Raw genomic sequence first — 13,742 nt, 5'->3', positions numbered from 1 at the left:
GACCAATTGTATAAATAGAGGGCACATAGCCAACTCTAAATGTATTAGGTAGTTTGATCATATACACTTGTTTGCACATTGTTTCTCTATTTAGAATATGAAATCCTTGAGAGTAGAGTCAGGTTTTGCCTTTTTTTGTATCCCCAGAGCTTAACACAGTGCTTGGCATGTAGTTGGCATTCAGTACATTTTACTTGATTTGACTTGACATCCACCTCAGTAGTAGACTTATCCCTGCTTTGATCCTCTTCCCCAATATCATTATAAAAGTACTCACTTTTAGTTGTATTTTGTTTTCTTCCCTAGCATCATTCTGAGCTTGAATATTCTTGACACTGTTCTTACAGGACCATGACACACTTTTGGTTGTCTCCCACATCTGGAAGATTCTCTCTCCACATTTTTACCCCTTGGCTTCCTCAACTGCATGCATAACTCAGTTCAAATCCAAATTTCTGGAAGAGATTTTCCCCAGATTCTTCTACAAACCTCAATTATTAGCATCTTCCTTTTGAGATATTTGTTTAGTTATGTCCAACTCTTTATGACCTCATTTGGGATTTGCTAGGCAAAGAAAGCTACTGAAGTGATTTGCTATTTCCTTTTCCTTATTTTATATATGAGAAAACTGAGGCAGACAAGGTGAAGTGATGTGCCCAGGGTCACAAAGTTTCTAAGTGTCTGAGGCCAGATCTAAAGTCTGGAGGAGGAGGCTTCTTGACTACAGGCCCAGTGGTCTAATCACTGCACCACCTGCTGCTCCTCCCTCTGAAATTGCCTCCCATTAAAATCATGTATTTTGATTTATTTGCATACTGTCTCCCTCTTTTAGAATATGAACACCTTAAAGAGAGGGATCATGTTTTGGTTTTTCTTTATATCCCCAAAACTTTACCTGGAGCAGAGAAAGTGCTTCACAAATTATTTCTATGACCTTCCTTTGCTAGGATCTTCTATACGTGTTTTCTTATGATTAATTAGTTCTAGATGTATGCATTTTAACAATGCTCACTTTCATTTTATTCTATTAGTTTTTCTTTGTGGGTTCTGAATTTCATTCTTCAAGACTTTAGCAGCCCTCTTGGGCCAAGATGTCTCTATAAATATTTTTACCATGATCTATTATCCTTTCCCTGAACTGCCTAGTATCTGTTCTCCCCAAATTTAAGGTATAGGTCAGACTACTCCAAGTTATCCTCTTCTCTGTCAAAAATGTGAAGATGGTGTAATTACTTCCCACCAAAGTCCACATCAATTCTATCCCAGTAACCAGTTTCCTCCTTGTTGATGAATTTCTGATTTGTAATATTAAGTTGCCTTCATTAATTCTCCTACATTTTGAATAATGAGATTACCACTCAAGCACGTCAAGGAATTATTACTGTTTTCATTTTGGCAATGGTAGAGCTCCAAAAGATGTCCAGATCATTGACATCATCTATATAAAGCTGTTAGGCCATAGTATCAGGCTACTAGTCTCATGTTGCACTCAATAAAAGTTTGTGGGTTAATTGTGGTTATTTTCGTGAACTGATCATCTATTTCTTCTTTCTGTCCTGGTAGTCTGTGGTATACTCCAATAAAGGATAATATGTTCCTGTTTTTGTTTTTCCTAATCTTCATCCTAAACTTCATTAGGTTTCTACTATCCTTGATTTCTGAATTTCCTCCTTCAGCATATCCCCTTAACATGCAATGCTCATTTGAACCTCCCTTGATTTTTATCTATTCTGTTCCTTTTAAATAAGGTATAACGTTTCAGATTTGTTTCCCAGATGTGTTGTCATCCCACTAAGATTTTATCAAGTCAGCAAGCATTTATTAATTACCTAATACATGCCAGATACTGTGCTAAAAACTGGGAATCTGAAGAAAGGCAAAAAATAAATGAAATATTCCCTATTCTTAAGACACTCATAGTCTAACGAGAGATTGTTGATGTATTGTTCAAATAGCTATGTACAAACAACACATGTATAAGATAAACTAGAGATAATCAACAGAGGAAAGCATGAGCATTACTGAGGACCTATTAAGTTAAATGTAAATTAATGAATTAGGATCTCTTTGTCACCTTGCTTATTACTCATACTTTGTTAAATTATGTCCATCTGAGGCCATATGCATTTTTACTGGTACTTTTCTTGCTTTTGTCACTTGTGAATTTCTGGGTGTCTCTAATATTCCTCTTCTTATAGTACGGCTATGCTTTATGGTATCTTTATGGTGGATATTTACTGAGAGGACTGTGTGAACTGCCTGAACCAAACTGACTCCATCTTGTAAAACTGACACCATTTTGAGACTTAGATGTCAATTTTCCTGTAAATTCCACCTGCTTGCTAATCAGGAATTGAGTGATATACTGTTTCACATCCTGGAACATCCACCTGATCATTCTCCCACCTCTCAGCTCCTCAAACTCTGCAAGTGCCCCTCCCAACTCAGAAAGTACCTAATCTTTCTTCCAATTACAGATCAGATTGCCTAATCTTGTATCCTGGTTGACATCCTGTTAATTGGTCACTTTTAATCCATAAACATGTATCTTCCCCTGCATATGGGGTCTTGTGCCAAGCTGAGGAGGCCTGGTCCCAAGTTGTTATACAATTGGCATGTACTGCTTAATAAATTGATATGCTTGGAAGCTTGAGCCTTTGTTTCCTTGGTTATTAGAGATTTCACCCATCACAGTTTTTGGCAAAGTCATCTAGGATGAGTAAGAACTCCAAAAGGAAGACCTTATAAAAAAAAAACTGCCTTGAGCACTCTGGACATTTCTCTGGGGGATTTCTTCAAGGAAGACTGTCCTCAGAGATTTAACTCCCCTCAATCTCAATTTCTCACTGAGCAAAGGTAAGCCTTCATTTTGTTGAGGCCAGGAAGCCTTTCTAAAGGAAGTGCCTAGAAGGAAATAGGTTAAAGTAAGCTTTCTTAATGTAGGCATTATCACCTTAGTGGAATAAGCTAGGTTAAGCTCCTACATTGTTGGGGAAGTTGCCTTGGGAAAATTATAGGATCTTAGAGTAGCATCAAAATGGGAACAGATCTGGAAAATTTTCTTTTATTCTGGGACCAAGGGAAGAACACACTAGCTAAAACTGACATTAAAGAAATTCAGATTGCTCTTAAATATATAAACATAAAAGTGGATCCCAAATTTGGCCTGAAGAAGGGACTTTTAATTACAACATATTAAAGGCCTTGAGATTAGACTTTCAGTAGGAGATAAGTAGGCTAACAAGTATGTATTTCTCTTATTGTTTTGTCCAGGTTTTTGTTTCTTTGTAAAATGCACAGAAAAAAATCTGCATCTTGGGTCACGTTTATTAATGTTTGTAGATTCTGCTACCTTGAAAAAATTCTAAAGAGAAAATGCAACTAGCCATAAAGAATATTATAAAAACAGGCTGCTAAAGAGTTTAGAAAGATTAGGTAGAAAGATGAATGAAGATCCATAGTTTTATAATTGAAACAGTTCTCCCAGCTTTCTGCAATTTTATGCTCAGCTCTCTGTCTAAGTAAATAGAAATGATTCCCACTTTAGTCTTTTAACAGGAGATTTATGTTAAAAAGAAGATAGTTTCTCTCTGTCATTTCAGCCCTAGCCAGCCTGAGTTTGCAGAAATTAAACTTAGAAACGAAAGAAACAAAACCTTTTTCCTGTTTGGTAAAACATTTGTGGCATTATAAATATATGAGAGATGGAATTTATCACTTTAAATAATATCGGTACTTGTAAGTTTCCAAACTGTGGAAACTGCTAAGAACATTTTAGTAAATTCTGAAGGTTTACAGATCAAGCTTAAGTACCTGTCTCCCCTCTATGGACAGAAGGATTTGAAGTTGGGAAAGAGGTCTGAGATGGTTTGATTCCATTAGGATAAGTAGATTTGAGGCAAGATTACTCATTTGCCCTCAGGGCAAACAACTGAATCCTTCATCCCAGTTCCACATCTCATGCCAAAATCTTCCCTATCACTCAAGTACTGGAATGACTGTATGATGAACACATCCAACCCCAACTGAGCTAACAATGCCACAAGCATTATTCCTACCTGTTGAACTGAAAGCTGGTTCACTTTCAGAAAGACATACAGTTTGGTGACTGGAAAGAGTGACTCCAGGTACACTTAGTCTCCATATTCCTGGCATGTATTCTCTTCCAGGGTATATCCTACCTGAATCTGAGGAGTCAACCCCAACTATAGCTTCTAATTTGGGGAAATTTTCCCCTTTAGACCACAAACGTGGATGCTATGAAATTTGCTTATTCTCTATTTTATGAACTTTGAAGGTGATTTTTCTGAATTCTTTTTTTGGGCTTTGATACCTTTTATGATTCCCCTAACAAAGACATAGAAATCTAAGAATTTAATATTGTTGGAAGCACACATGTGACTCATGTCCTTCTTTTCCCTGAAAATAGTGGGGGAGAAAGAAGGAAGATCCTGAGGCCTCTACCCTCAAGGGGGAATAATAATAATGATACCCTATAGTTGAACAGTGATTCATAATTTTCAAAGTACTTTCATATGTATCATCTCAACCAAATTATAATTAGGCAGGTATTTTTACTCCCATTTTATAAATGAAGAAACAGAATCTCAGATAATTTAAGTGAGACCACCAAGCAAATTTAAAGCAGAGCCATGGTGGGCTAGTGGCAACTGACCATTAGCCAATGGTACTGAACCATAACACCACTATGATATCTGCATGATACAAGTAAACAAAACTGCCCCATCGCTATACAATTACCATTGTCATGTAGGGTATAAGAACAGACAGATGTTATCATTAAGACTCATAGATACTGTGAAGGATGTTCTGGAGCCAAGGTAAACCACCGTTGAAGTCCTGTTCTTAAAGATTCAGTGTGGATATTTACGCCTTGGAAATTGGCAAACACTACAAATCAAGGCTTGAGTTATTATTTCATTTGTTGCCTAGACTTCAGAAAGTAACAGAAAAATGCTAATCCTTCAAATTAAACTCTAAAAGTGTTGCAATAACTTTTCTTCCCCTTGAAAGCTAAATGTTAAAAATATCCCAGCACATCTATGCACTGAGGTAGCTTTGAACTGTGGAAGGACTTGACATGGGAGGCATAGTTCGGTGTGGTATGGTCTAAGAAAGTGGCAGATTGTGGTGACCCCAACATGCCAAGCTGAATGTAATCCTGGGCAAGGGAGGCTCATTGTAGGTTTCTGAACAGGGAAAATCTCCTTGGAAAGACTTTTTTTGGCATCCATATGGAGACAGCAGTAGATGGAGAGATCAGAGGCAAGGAGACCAATTAGGAGGTCATATTGCAATAGGTGAGAGGCAATCAGTGCCTAGACAGGAATGGTGGCTGTGTAAGTGGAGAATTAGAGAATTCTATGGAAGTTGGAAGTGACCTCAAGGGCCAACTGGTCTTCCACACAGAGGAAGGGATTCCCACAGAACATATATAACTAATGGGTATCCAGTTTCTCCTTGATGACCTCCAAGACGGGAGACTGTACCAGCTCTCTAGGCAGCCTCTTCCACTTCTGGACAGCTCTAATTATTAAGGGTCTTTCCTGACATCCAGCCTGAAGTGTTTGTTCCTTTGCAATCTCACTCAATGTGATTGGTCCTTTTCTGCCTTCTCCTTTCCCTCATCATGTATATCTGACCATTCAGCAAAGCGGCAGATTCATAGCTTGAGATGGAAGGAACTCTTGGATCGCATCTCATTCAATTTCTAACCTCATTTAGGAATGACCTCTACAACACACCTGATGACTGCCCAGCTTCCTAATGAACACCTCTACTGCTGTGGAGCTTATGACTTCCCTAGTCTCTGTTTGGAAAAGTCTTGGTAGGAACTCTGTCCAACACAATCCCACAGCAGCTGTGTGGTTGAGGCTTCCTTCAGCTCTCATGCTGCTCCCAGATTATCCTGCAAATAAACTGAGGAATAAGGATAAAGGGTGATGGAGGCAAGGCCTCGGGATATGTTCACTGACCCTTCCTTATTTTATAGCTTTGCAGGGACAAATTTCTGACTTACATGTTACATTTTGTGTAATACAAATCACATTGATTTCCCTATATCTCCTTGTGCCTGGATGATCTCAGCAACCTCCTAGCTCTTCCCCTTACCTTCAGTTCTGTGTCCTCCAACCAATCTTACCTGCCAGATTAATCTTGAACCTCATCTTTCATCATGACAGTACTCTGCTCAATAAGCTTCTATAACTTTCCTTTGAAGGCTAAGTATGAAATCCAAATGCCTCCGCCTGCCTTTCTACACTGCAGAATCTAGCTCTACCTGATCCTTTCCAATTTTTTTCCCAGTAATCCCCAACATTCACCCTCTGACTTAGTCAGCCTGATTTCCTCCCTGTGCTTCACCTAGACCATGGTCAGGCCCACTTTTGTAAGCTACTGCCTTGTTCCCCTTAGATAGGGTTCTGCCCTTTCTCTCCTCTGTTAAGTTCATTATACTCAAACTTCAAAGCCCATTTAAATCCTTCCTCCTTGACCAATCTGCCTCTAATTGTGCCATCTTTCACTGAGATCCCTTCCTTTCGAATATCTCTGGAACATGCAGTCTAGCCCATAAAATTGAGGCTATAATTATTTACTCAATTGTGAATATAATCAACTTTGTCACATGCCTTCCTGAAATCCAGATGCATTGGGTCTGCCATATCTCCCTGCCATACCAGGCTAGGACCGCTATTAAAAAGGAAATGGTGTGACTGGGGTAGGATCACTTATTGAGTCTTGGCCCAGCACTTTTCCCATGGCCCTTCACTGAGGCAGGTCTCAGGTGCCTTCCAACTATGCACAGATGACTGTGATGATTATTCTTGTTTTTCTCCCTATATCAGTAGGGACCACATGTCCTAATGATATATCCCTATTCTGTGAGGCAGCTTGGTCTACTGGGGGGAACCAGAAAGATCTGGGTTCAAGTCCCATGTCTAAGATATACTGGCTCAGTGACCTCTCAGTGTTCTAGGCCCCTTACTAAGACTATACATAGGGCTTAACTGCATTGGTAGAGGGGATTTGCTCACTGTAATGCCATAGCAGCTACTATGAATATACATGTGTATCTCCATGGTTGGTTTGCAAAATATAACAAGCTCTCTTCCTCTAAGACAAAATCAAAATATTTATTTGAAACATCCCTATTGGGACACCAGAAGGTGAGATTTACTAAGGTACTCATCACCAATCCAAGGGTGGGCTAACATTTCTCTCTGACAAGCCTCCCTCTACTTGTTTCTCCCTCTACCTGTTTCTCCCTCTGCCTTCTTCTCTCCCCACCCATACCTTTCCCTCCAAGCAATACGATATATATTGTTTCCAGTCAAAAACTTGGCACTTGATTGGCTAAGTATAAGAAGCTTGGAAATTAGCACTTAATTGGAAAGGTGTGAGAATCCCTGTGACCCAGAGCCTAAATTGGCTCCATGCCTTTGAGGTCTATTAATGGTCAGGGAAGATCTTATATCCCATTAACATTACACTTACCTATGAGCTCCCTATCCCAAGGAAATCAGTTCCTTTCCCCTAGCCCACATTCTATCTACCATAGAGCTAGCTAGATCCATGGACAAGACTCACTGAATTCTTATTGACTGAAGGAGGGCTTCTACAGAAATCCAATCTTGATGCCTCACTAGGGCATGGAAACAGGGGTATGCTGGAACCAGTTCAAACAAACTCCTAGGAGTCAATTGTTAATTTTTCTCTACATTCATTTACACCTTGGGAACTGCAAAAAGTACAAAGTAGGACTGGATTTATTGTTTGGTTGATGGTCTGGGCTTAAGAAATGAATACAGAAATTATAAATAATACAGAGTAAAAATAATAATCAATAATGACTACATAAGTGGCAGAAAACTTCTCTAATGGAAAAAACATCTATATAGGCACTCAATGAATATTTGCTGAGGGAATGAATGAGTTAGAAATCTGGTGAGTGTGAGTGCCTCTGCTCAGCACACCAAGGGGACAAGCTGTTCACATGAAATCATCATCAGGCTTATTTTAAGATTAAAGCTGCTAGGGAGGGAATCCTTTCATCATTGCATAGAAAGGCACCTGACTTCTAGGTGAAAAGTTATATATTTAACATACTAGAGGAGTCTAAAATGGTGTCTCTGAAATGATTCATTTACTCAGAAGTTAAAAAGAAAAAAATCAACTTTCATGATGAATTAATGGAAAAATATTCCTCCCTGCTCATTTTTCAGACAGTCTGACTTTAAACAAGTCACAAGACATAGAGAGTACTCAAAGTCCCAAAGTTGGAAGGGACCTCAGAAGCCATCTTCTCCCATCTTTCCCTGAGCAGGAATGTGCTGTAAACATCTTCTATCTAGCCTCCAGTGAGGGGGAGCTCACTCCCTCTGGAGGCAGCACAATCCATGTTGGGATAGTTTGAAGTATAACTAAATTTTTCCTTCATTGAGTCTAAATGTGTCTCTCTAAAACTTCTGCACACTTCTCCTAGTTTTGGCATCTGGGGTTAAACAGAAAAAAATCTAATGATTAATAAATATATTAATAACCCCTCTTTTTTATAGCATCACATTGAAATACATGAAGAACTATAATGTCCACACTTCTCAACTTCAGATTAAACACCACTAATCCCTTCAGCGGATTCTCATGTGACATGGGTTTACATCCCTGTGCATATCTCACGACATACCATGAGGTTTGACCTTTAGCTGGGCCCTAGTTGGCAAGGGGAACTCCATGTCTGACCACAGGTTGGCCTGCCTGTCTGACCACAGATTAACCTGGGAAGTTCCTATGTTCCCAACAATTGCCTTGATTGGCTACTCTTAGAGTTAGGAATGTGAGCTTAGTAAACTTCATCTAATCCAGGTGTGTGAGGTTAGCAAACTTTCCTAGTCACAATGTTCTTGTCATTGAGCAAGTGGGTATCACTCCAAACCACCTGCTGGATGACTGTTCCTCAGGGCCCCCTCCCCTCAGGCTCTGTGAATTAGCTCAGCAACAACAATCAGCTGTAAAGACAGTGACCTAGAGGATGCACCGCCCAAGCCCCTGAGGTGTATCTATGGGACTGAAGATGGGGGAGCCACCTACATACCTGGGAGTAATAAACCACCTGAATTGTGATCTTTCCTTCTTGGTACTTCCTCACTATACCATGATTTACTCTGAATTTAGCTGAGACCCAGGAAAGAAAGCTTGAGGTCATTGTTGACCCTGATACTATGGATGTTGCCCCAGTTTTCCACTGCAGTCAAAATTGTCAACAGATACTGGGCATAAAATGTTTGTTGTAGAGGTACCAAACAGATGCAATCATTCAAATCAAAAAGGGCACAGGCAGGGTCAGCCCCAAGGAACCTGTGACCTAAATGACACTTGTCTATCTGCCTCCATCCATCATCATAGCCTCTCTCTGCCTCCTGCCTCCTCTGAAGTCTCACTTCACACCTGCTACCCAGGGAATCCAACTGTGGTGACTCAACCAAAGCCAGCTCTGGTCTCTTGCTGATGTAAAAATGTTCTGCCCTGGCCCCATTCCCAATGAGCCCTGCTCTTAATGAAGGTAACAGGGGTTAGGGAAGGGAAAAAACACTTATTTAGCAACTAGTAGGTGACAGGTGATGGCTCAGAAGGAGAAAGTGAGGCTGGTGACATTGCACAACTTTCCCTTACTCAAAGCAAAGTCAAGTGCAAGTCATGTAATCATTTCTCCAATATCATGGTTTTCTTTGAAAACAAAGACCAAGCACACACAAAAAAGTAGGTGACAGGTACTGTGCCAAATGCTTTTTATTAACATTGTCTCATTTAATCTTCACAAAAATCTCATGAAGTAGGTATAATTATTAATCCCATTTTAGAGTGTGGAAATTTGAGCAAAAGTTATGTGACTTGCCCAGGGTCACACAGCATTTGTCTGAGACCAAATTTGAACTCAGATCTTCCAGATTAGCACTTTATCCATGTACCACTATCTGCCTCATAAGCAAATGTGACCTAAAATGAGACAAAATTGAGAAAGCTCCTCTCCTCAAAGAGCTCAGATTCTACTAAGGGGAAAAGAAGATACATATGACATGCACACATTCACACTAATAAAGAGAGTCATGAAATGCTTCTGGAGGGAAGAGACACCTCTGACCTTTGAGAAGAAGAGAACAATTTCTAGAGATCCAGGTGGGAAGGGAGAGCATTTCATGCATTGGTGGGGGACAAGAGCCTCATACAAAGGTTTGAAGGCAGAAAACAGAAAACTGTATCCAGGGAACCTTTTCTTTGCAACCAATGGTTGATTATTATGGAGAAGTTCAGAATGTTTAAGGACATGGCCGGAACCTGTTGAGGTGCATATCATGAAGGCTGACCAAGTTCTCAAAAAATATCCCAACTAAGAATCCTGGACCACTTGGGACCATTTCTCTGATCCAATGGGGTGATTCTTACATTTAAATATTCTTGTAGGTATATGGCAAGGTTATTTAGGTAGGGTGGAAATCTAATTCAGCATGCATCTAATAATCATACTGCATCAATTTTTCCAGTTCTCAACCTGCCCTCTGTTTATAATATCTTTTTTTGATGTGATCTATTTCCTCTTGACTGTTATTGTAAAATCATTGCAATCTCTCCCTACTATATATACAGAGAGAGAGAGAGAGAGAGTCCTGACCTGGTTTCCCGTAGGAGCAAAGGACCCTTGGAAAAGACAGGCTGCTAAGACACAATGGTAAGTAACAGGTTCATCTTTGAAGACAAATGAAGATGTTACTCAGTTTTTGTGAGGTAGAGATTTGGGTTTCTCCTGAAAGTTGTCACTTCCTTGTTGAATTTCCTCATGGCTCCCTGTAGAGAGGCAGTATGATATAGTGGGAAGGGAAGAGGGCTGAAAGTCAGGAAACTCAGGGTTCAAGGACTACCTCTTATATATCCTAGATGTCTGTCTTCTACTTCTCTAGATCTAAAAGTGGCAGAGGAGTTATCTGTTCGCCTTGGGAGAGACAATTTCAACCCTGAAATCCCCACTATCTATTAAATCATAGATATGCTATTTTTTTATCTCAGTTGTAAGCTGCCAGTTGTTTCCATACTGCCTTAACAAAAAATCCATTGTCACAATGACCCTTTCCAGGCTACTGCCTTCTACTCATTCTTAACAGCATCAGGATCCCATCTTCCAATATGACTGCACCCATAGTCAGGCAGTAATTTGTGCCAACATCACCAACCCTGTCAATTTCCCCACTTCTCTCCAAAATCTCTTTCCCTCCCAAATGAATTTGTACCAGGTACAAGAATTCAGTCTTAGATGTGGCTTAACCCATGGTGCCATATGAATAGAATGGAACATTATTGTCCTTCAAGAAATGACAAATATGAAGATATCAGAGAAATGTGGAAAGACCTGAATGAACAGATGCAGAGTGAAGAAAGAGACTAAGGAAAACAACGTGGAAAATTAGTATAATGATGTAAAATGGAAAAAAACCCCAAATTTTAAAAATCTCCTGAACTCAAATGAAATGCAATAAACAAATTTGTTTCCAAAGGATTGGAGACAAAAATGTATTTAATAATACTAACAATAGTATTAACGTGCTATTATACAATATGACATATGCAGTAGGAATAGCTCACATTGATCTTGCATCTACCATGTGCCAGGCACTATACTAAGCTTTCCAATTATCATCTCACTGGATCCTCACAACTACCCTGGAAGTAGCTGCTATTATCTCCATTTTGCAATGTAGGAAACCGAGGAGAGCAGAGGCAAAAAGTAACTTTACAAGGGTGACATAGTATTTGTCTCCTTTTGTCAAAAAACTGGTTAGAAAACTGAAATATGCAGAGGTGCAGTGGATAGTTGGAGTCTGTGTGACAAAGGCGTGAACCACCACTCAGTCACTATAGTCTCTGAACAAGCCAGAGTCTTGTTAGGATCTTGTCACGGCCTCAGACTTCTTATCTGTAAAATGAGGGTGCTCAATGACCTCTAAGTTCTTTTATAGCTCTTTATCAATGATCCTGGGATACTATGAGGCATAATTGTTTGACTGTGTTGGTTAGTTTTGTTTAAATATTTTATGTAATAATAGCACTTTTCCAATATTCTCTCATTTGATCCTCATAACAATTCTGGAAGGCTATCATTGTCCCCATTTTACATATGAGGAAACTGAGGTAGATAGGATAAGTGATTTACCCAAGATCACATAAGTAATGTCTGAGGCCAGATTGAACTCATCTTCTTGACCCTATGTCCATTGCCTTATGCCCTGTACCCCCTTGTAGACTTTGTGGTCGATTGCCAGGAAAAGTAACTGTACATCAGGCAGTGACTGGAATAAAATGGCAGAGGAGCTATAAAACTTAAAAAAACAAAAACTCTAACCATTTTCCCTCTCCAATCACTCTTAATCTTTCTATTTTCTCTTTTTAAATAGAACACTATGCTAGGTGTTCTTGCTTTGGCTATCTTTGGGACAATTTGCGATGCTCAATGCACATTTACTCCATTGGAGATCACTGGAGGGCGTCAACCAGATGGTAAACCTTTATTTACAACTGTTTCCTGTCTCTAGGGACAGAAGGATTTGTTTATCAGGAAAAGTGACGGGGGAAAGCTTGAGTGGCCTATTGGTGTTCATTGGAGTCAAGTCCCAAGGGAAGGGAGTAGTGAGGAAAATGTGGAAAAAGTAGATTTAATCTAAAGATGTGCCAGAGATGGAGGAAAGAGGCAGATGTCTAAATAAACATGCAAGGTCCTTTCCTCATCATCTCCCTTCTATCACATAACTAAAAGTCAGTACTTATTATCTACATGTGATATATTTCTAAGGGGCAGTGTAGAGGTTAGAGAATTAGATGGAAGTTTGGAGGATCTGGGTTTAAAGCCCACTTCTGGAACTTGCCTAGCTTTGTGATACAGGGCAAATTATGGCCTTCTCTGTGCCCCAAGCACTTACCTAATTAGTCACTCAATTCATCAAGCATCTATTAAACATCTACTGTATGCAAAACGTTGCAGCTACAAAGGCAAAATTTATCATAGAAAGAAAACTAAGATGGAAAATAAAGAAACCCTAAAAAAGTCTGCCCTCATGGAGCTTTATGTACTACTCTTGAGCTACTAACACTTATCTTCCAAATTAGCATCTTAGATATTTCCATTTGCCATTGTGAAGGCTAGGGAATGACTTAAGGTCTTTTCTTAATTGAATGGGTTGTGAAGCACTGAGGTGGTTGCCAAGGGAAATGGTAGAACCTCCTTTGAAAGTCTTTAAAAGTGGCCCAGATTTTCCATTGTTACGATGGTCTAGTTTGGTACAAATCACGGTGGCTTTAAGGATTTAGTAAAATGTGTTGTAGGGGAATAAATTGCAATTTAACAGAAGATTTGCACATGTTCTGTCATAGGTTGCAAGGATTTTAAAGGTGTAATACACGAATTCAATAGTGCCTGGGTATCTGACTGTTTCCACTGTTACTGTCAAGCAAGAATTGGACTATCCTGCTGCAGCATGTGAGTTCAAGTCTGGCCCTAAAGAAAAACAAATACAATGACAGAATCCCCTAGCTGGAAGGGCCCTTGGAGCCTACGAAGGAGAACCCATCTGGGAGCCAGAAACCCCTACTCAACCAGTGGTTATTGGGGCATCATTTGAAAGCCTTCAGTGAGGACAAGTCTTTTTCCTTCTTGAGAGTTTTCATGGTTAGGAAGCTTT

General features: G+C 39.6%; 1 long non-coding RNA gene across 1 annotated transcript; it reads left to right on the top strand.

Annotated features, from left to right (window-relative positions):
- Positions 1 to 2,787: 2,787 nt before the first annotated feature.
- Positions 2,788 to 12,554, top strand: LOC140525008 (uncharacterized). The gene is made up of 3 exons (XR_011973890.1): positions 2,788 to 2,856; positions 10,663 to 10,744; positions 12,462 to 12,554. It is a non-coding gene; the product is annotated as an uncharacterized lncRNA (long non-coding RNA).
- Positions 12,555 to 13,742: the final 1,188 nt, after the last annotated feature.

Source organism: Notamacropus eugenii, chromosome 1 (assembly GCF_028372415.1).
Source record: "Notamacropus eugenii isolate mMacEug1 chromosome 1, mMacEug1.pri_v2, whole genome shotgun sequence".
Classification (NCBI taxonomy): domain Eukaryota; kingdom Metazoa; phylum Chordata; class Mammalia; order Diprotodontia; family Macropodidae; genus Notamacropus; species Notamacropus eugenii.
The sequence above is the reverse complement of the archived record's forward strand: the minus strand, read 5'-3'. Positions and strand labels throughout refer to the sequence as shown.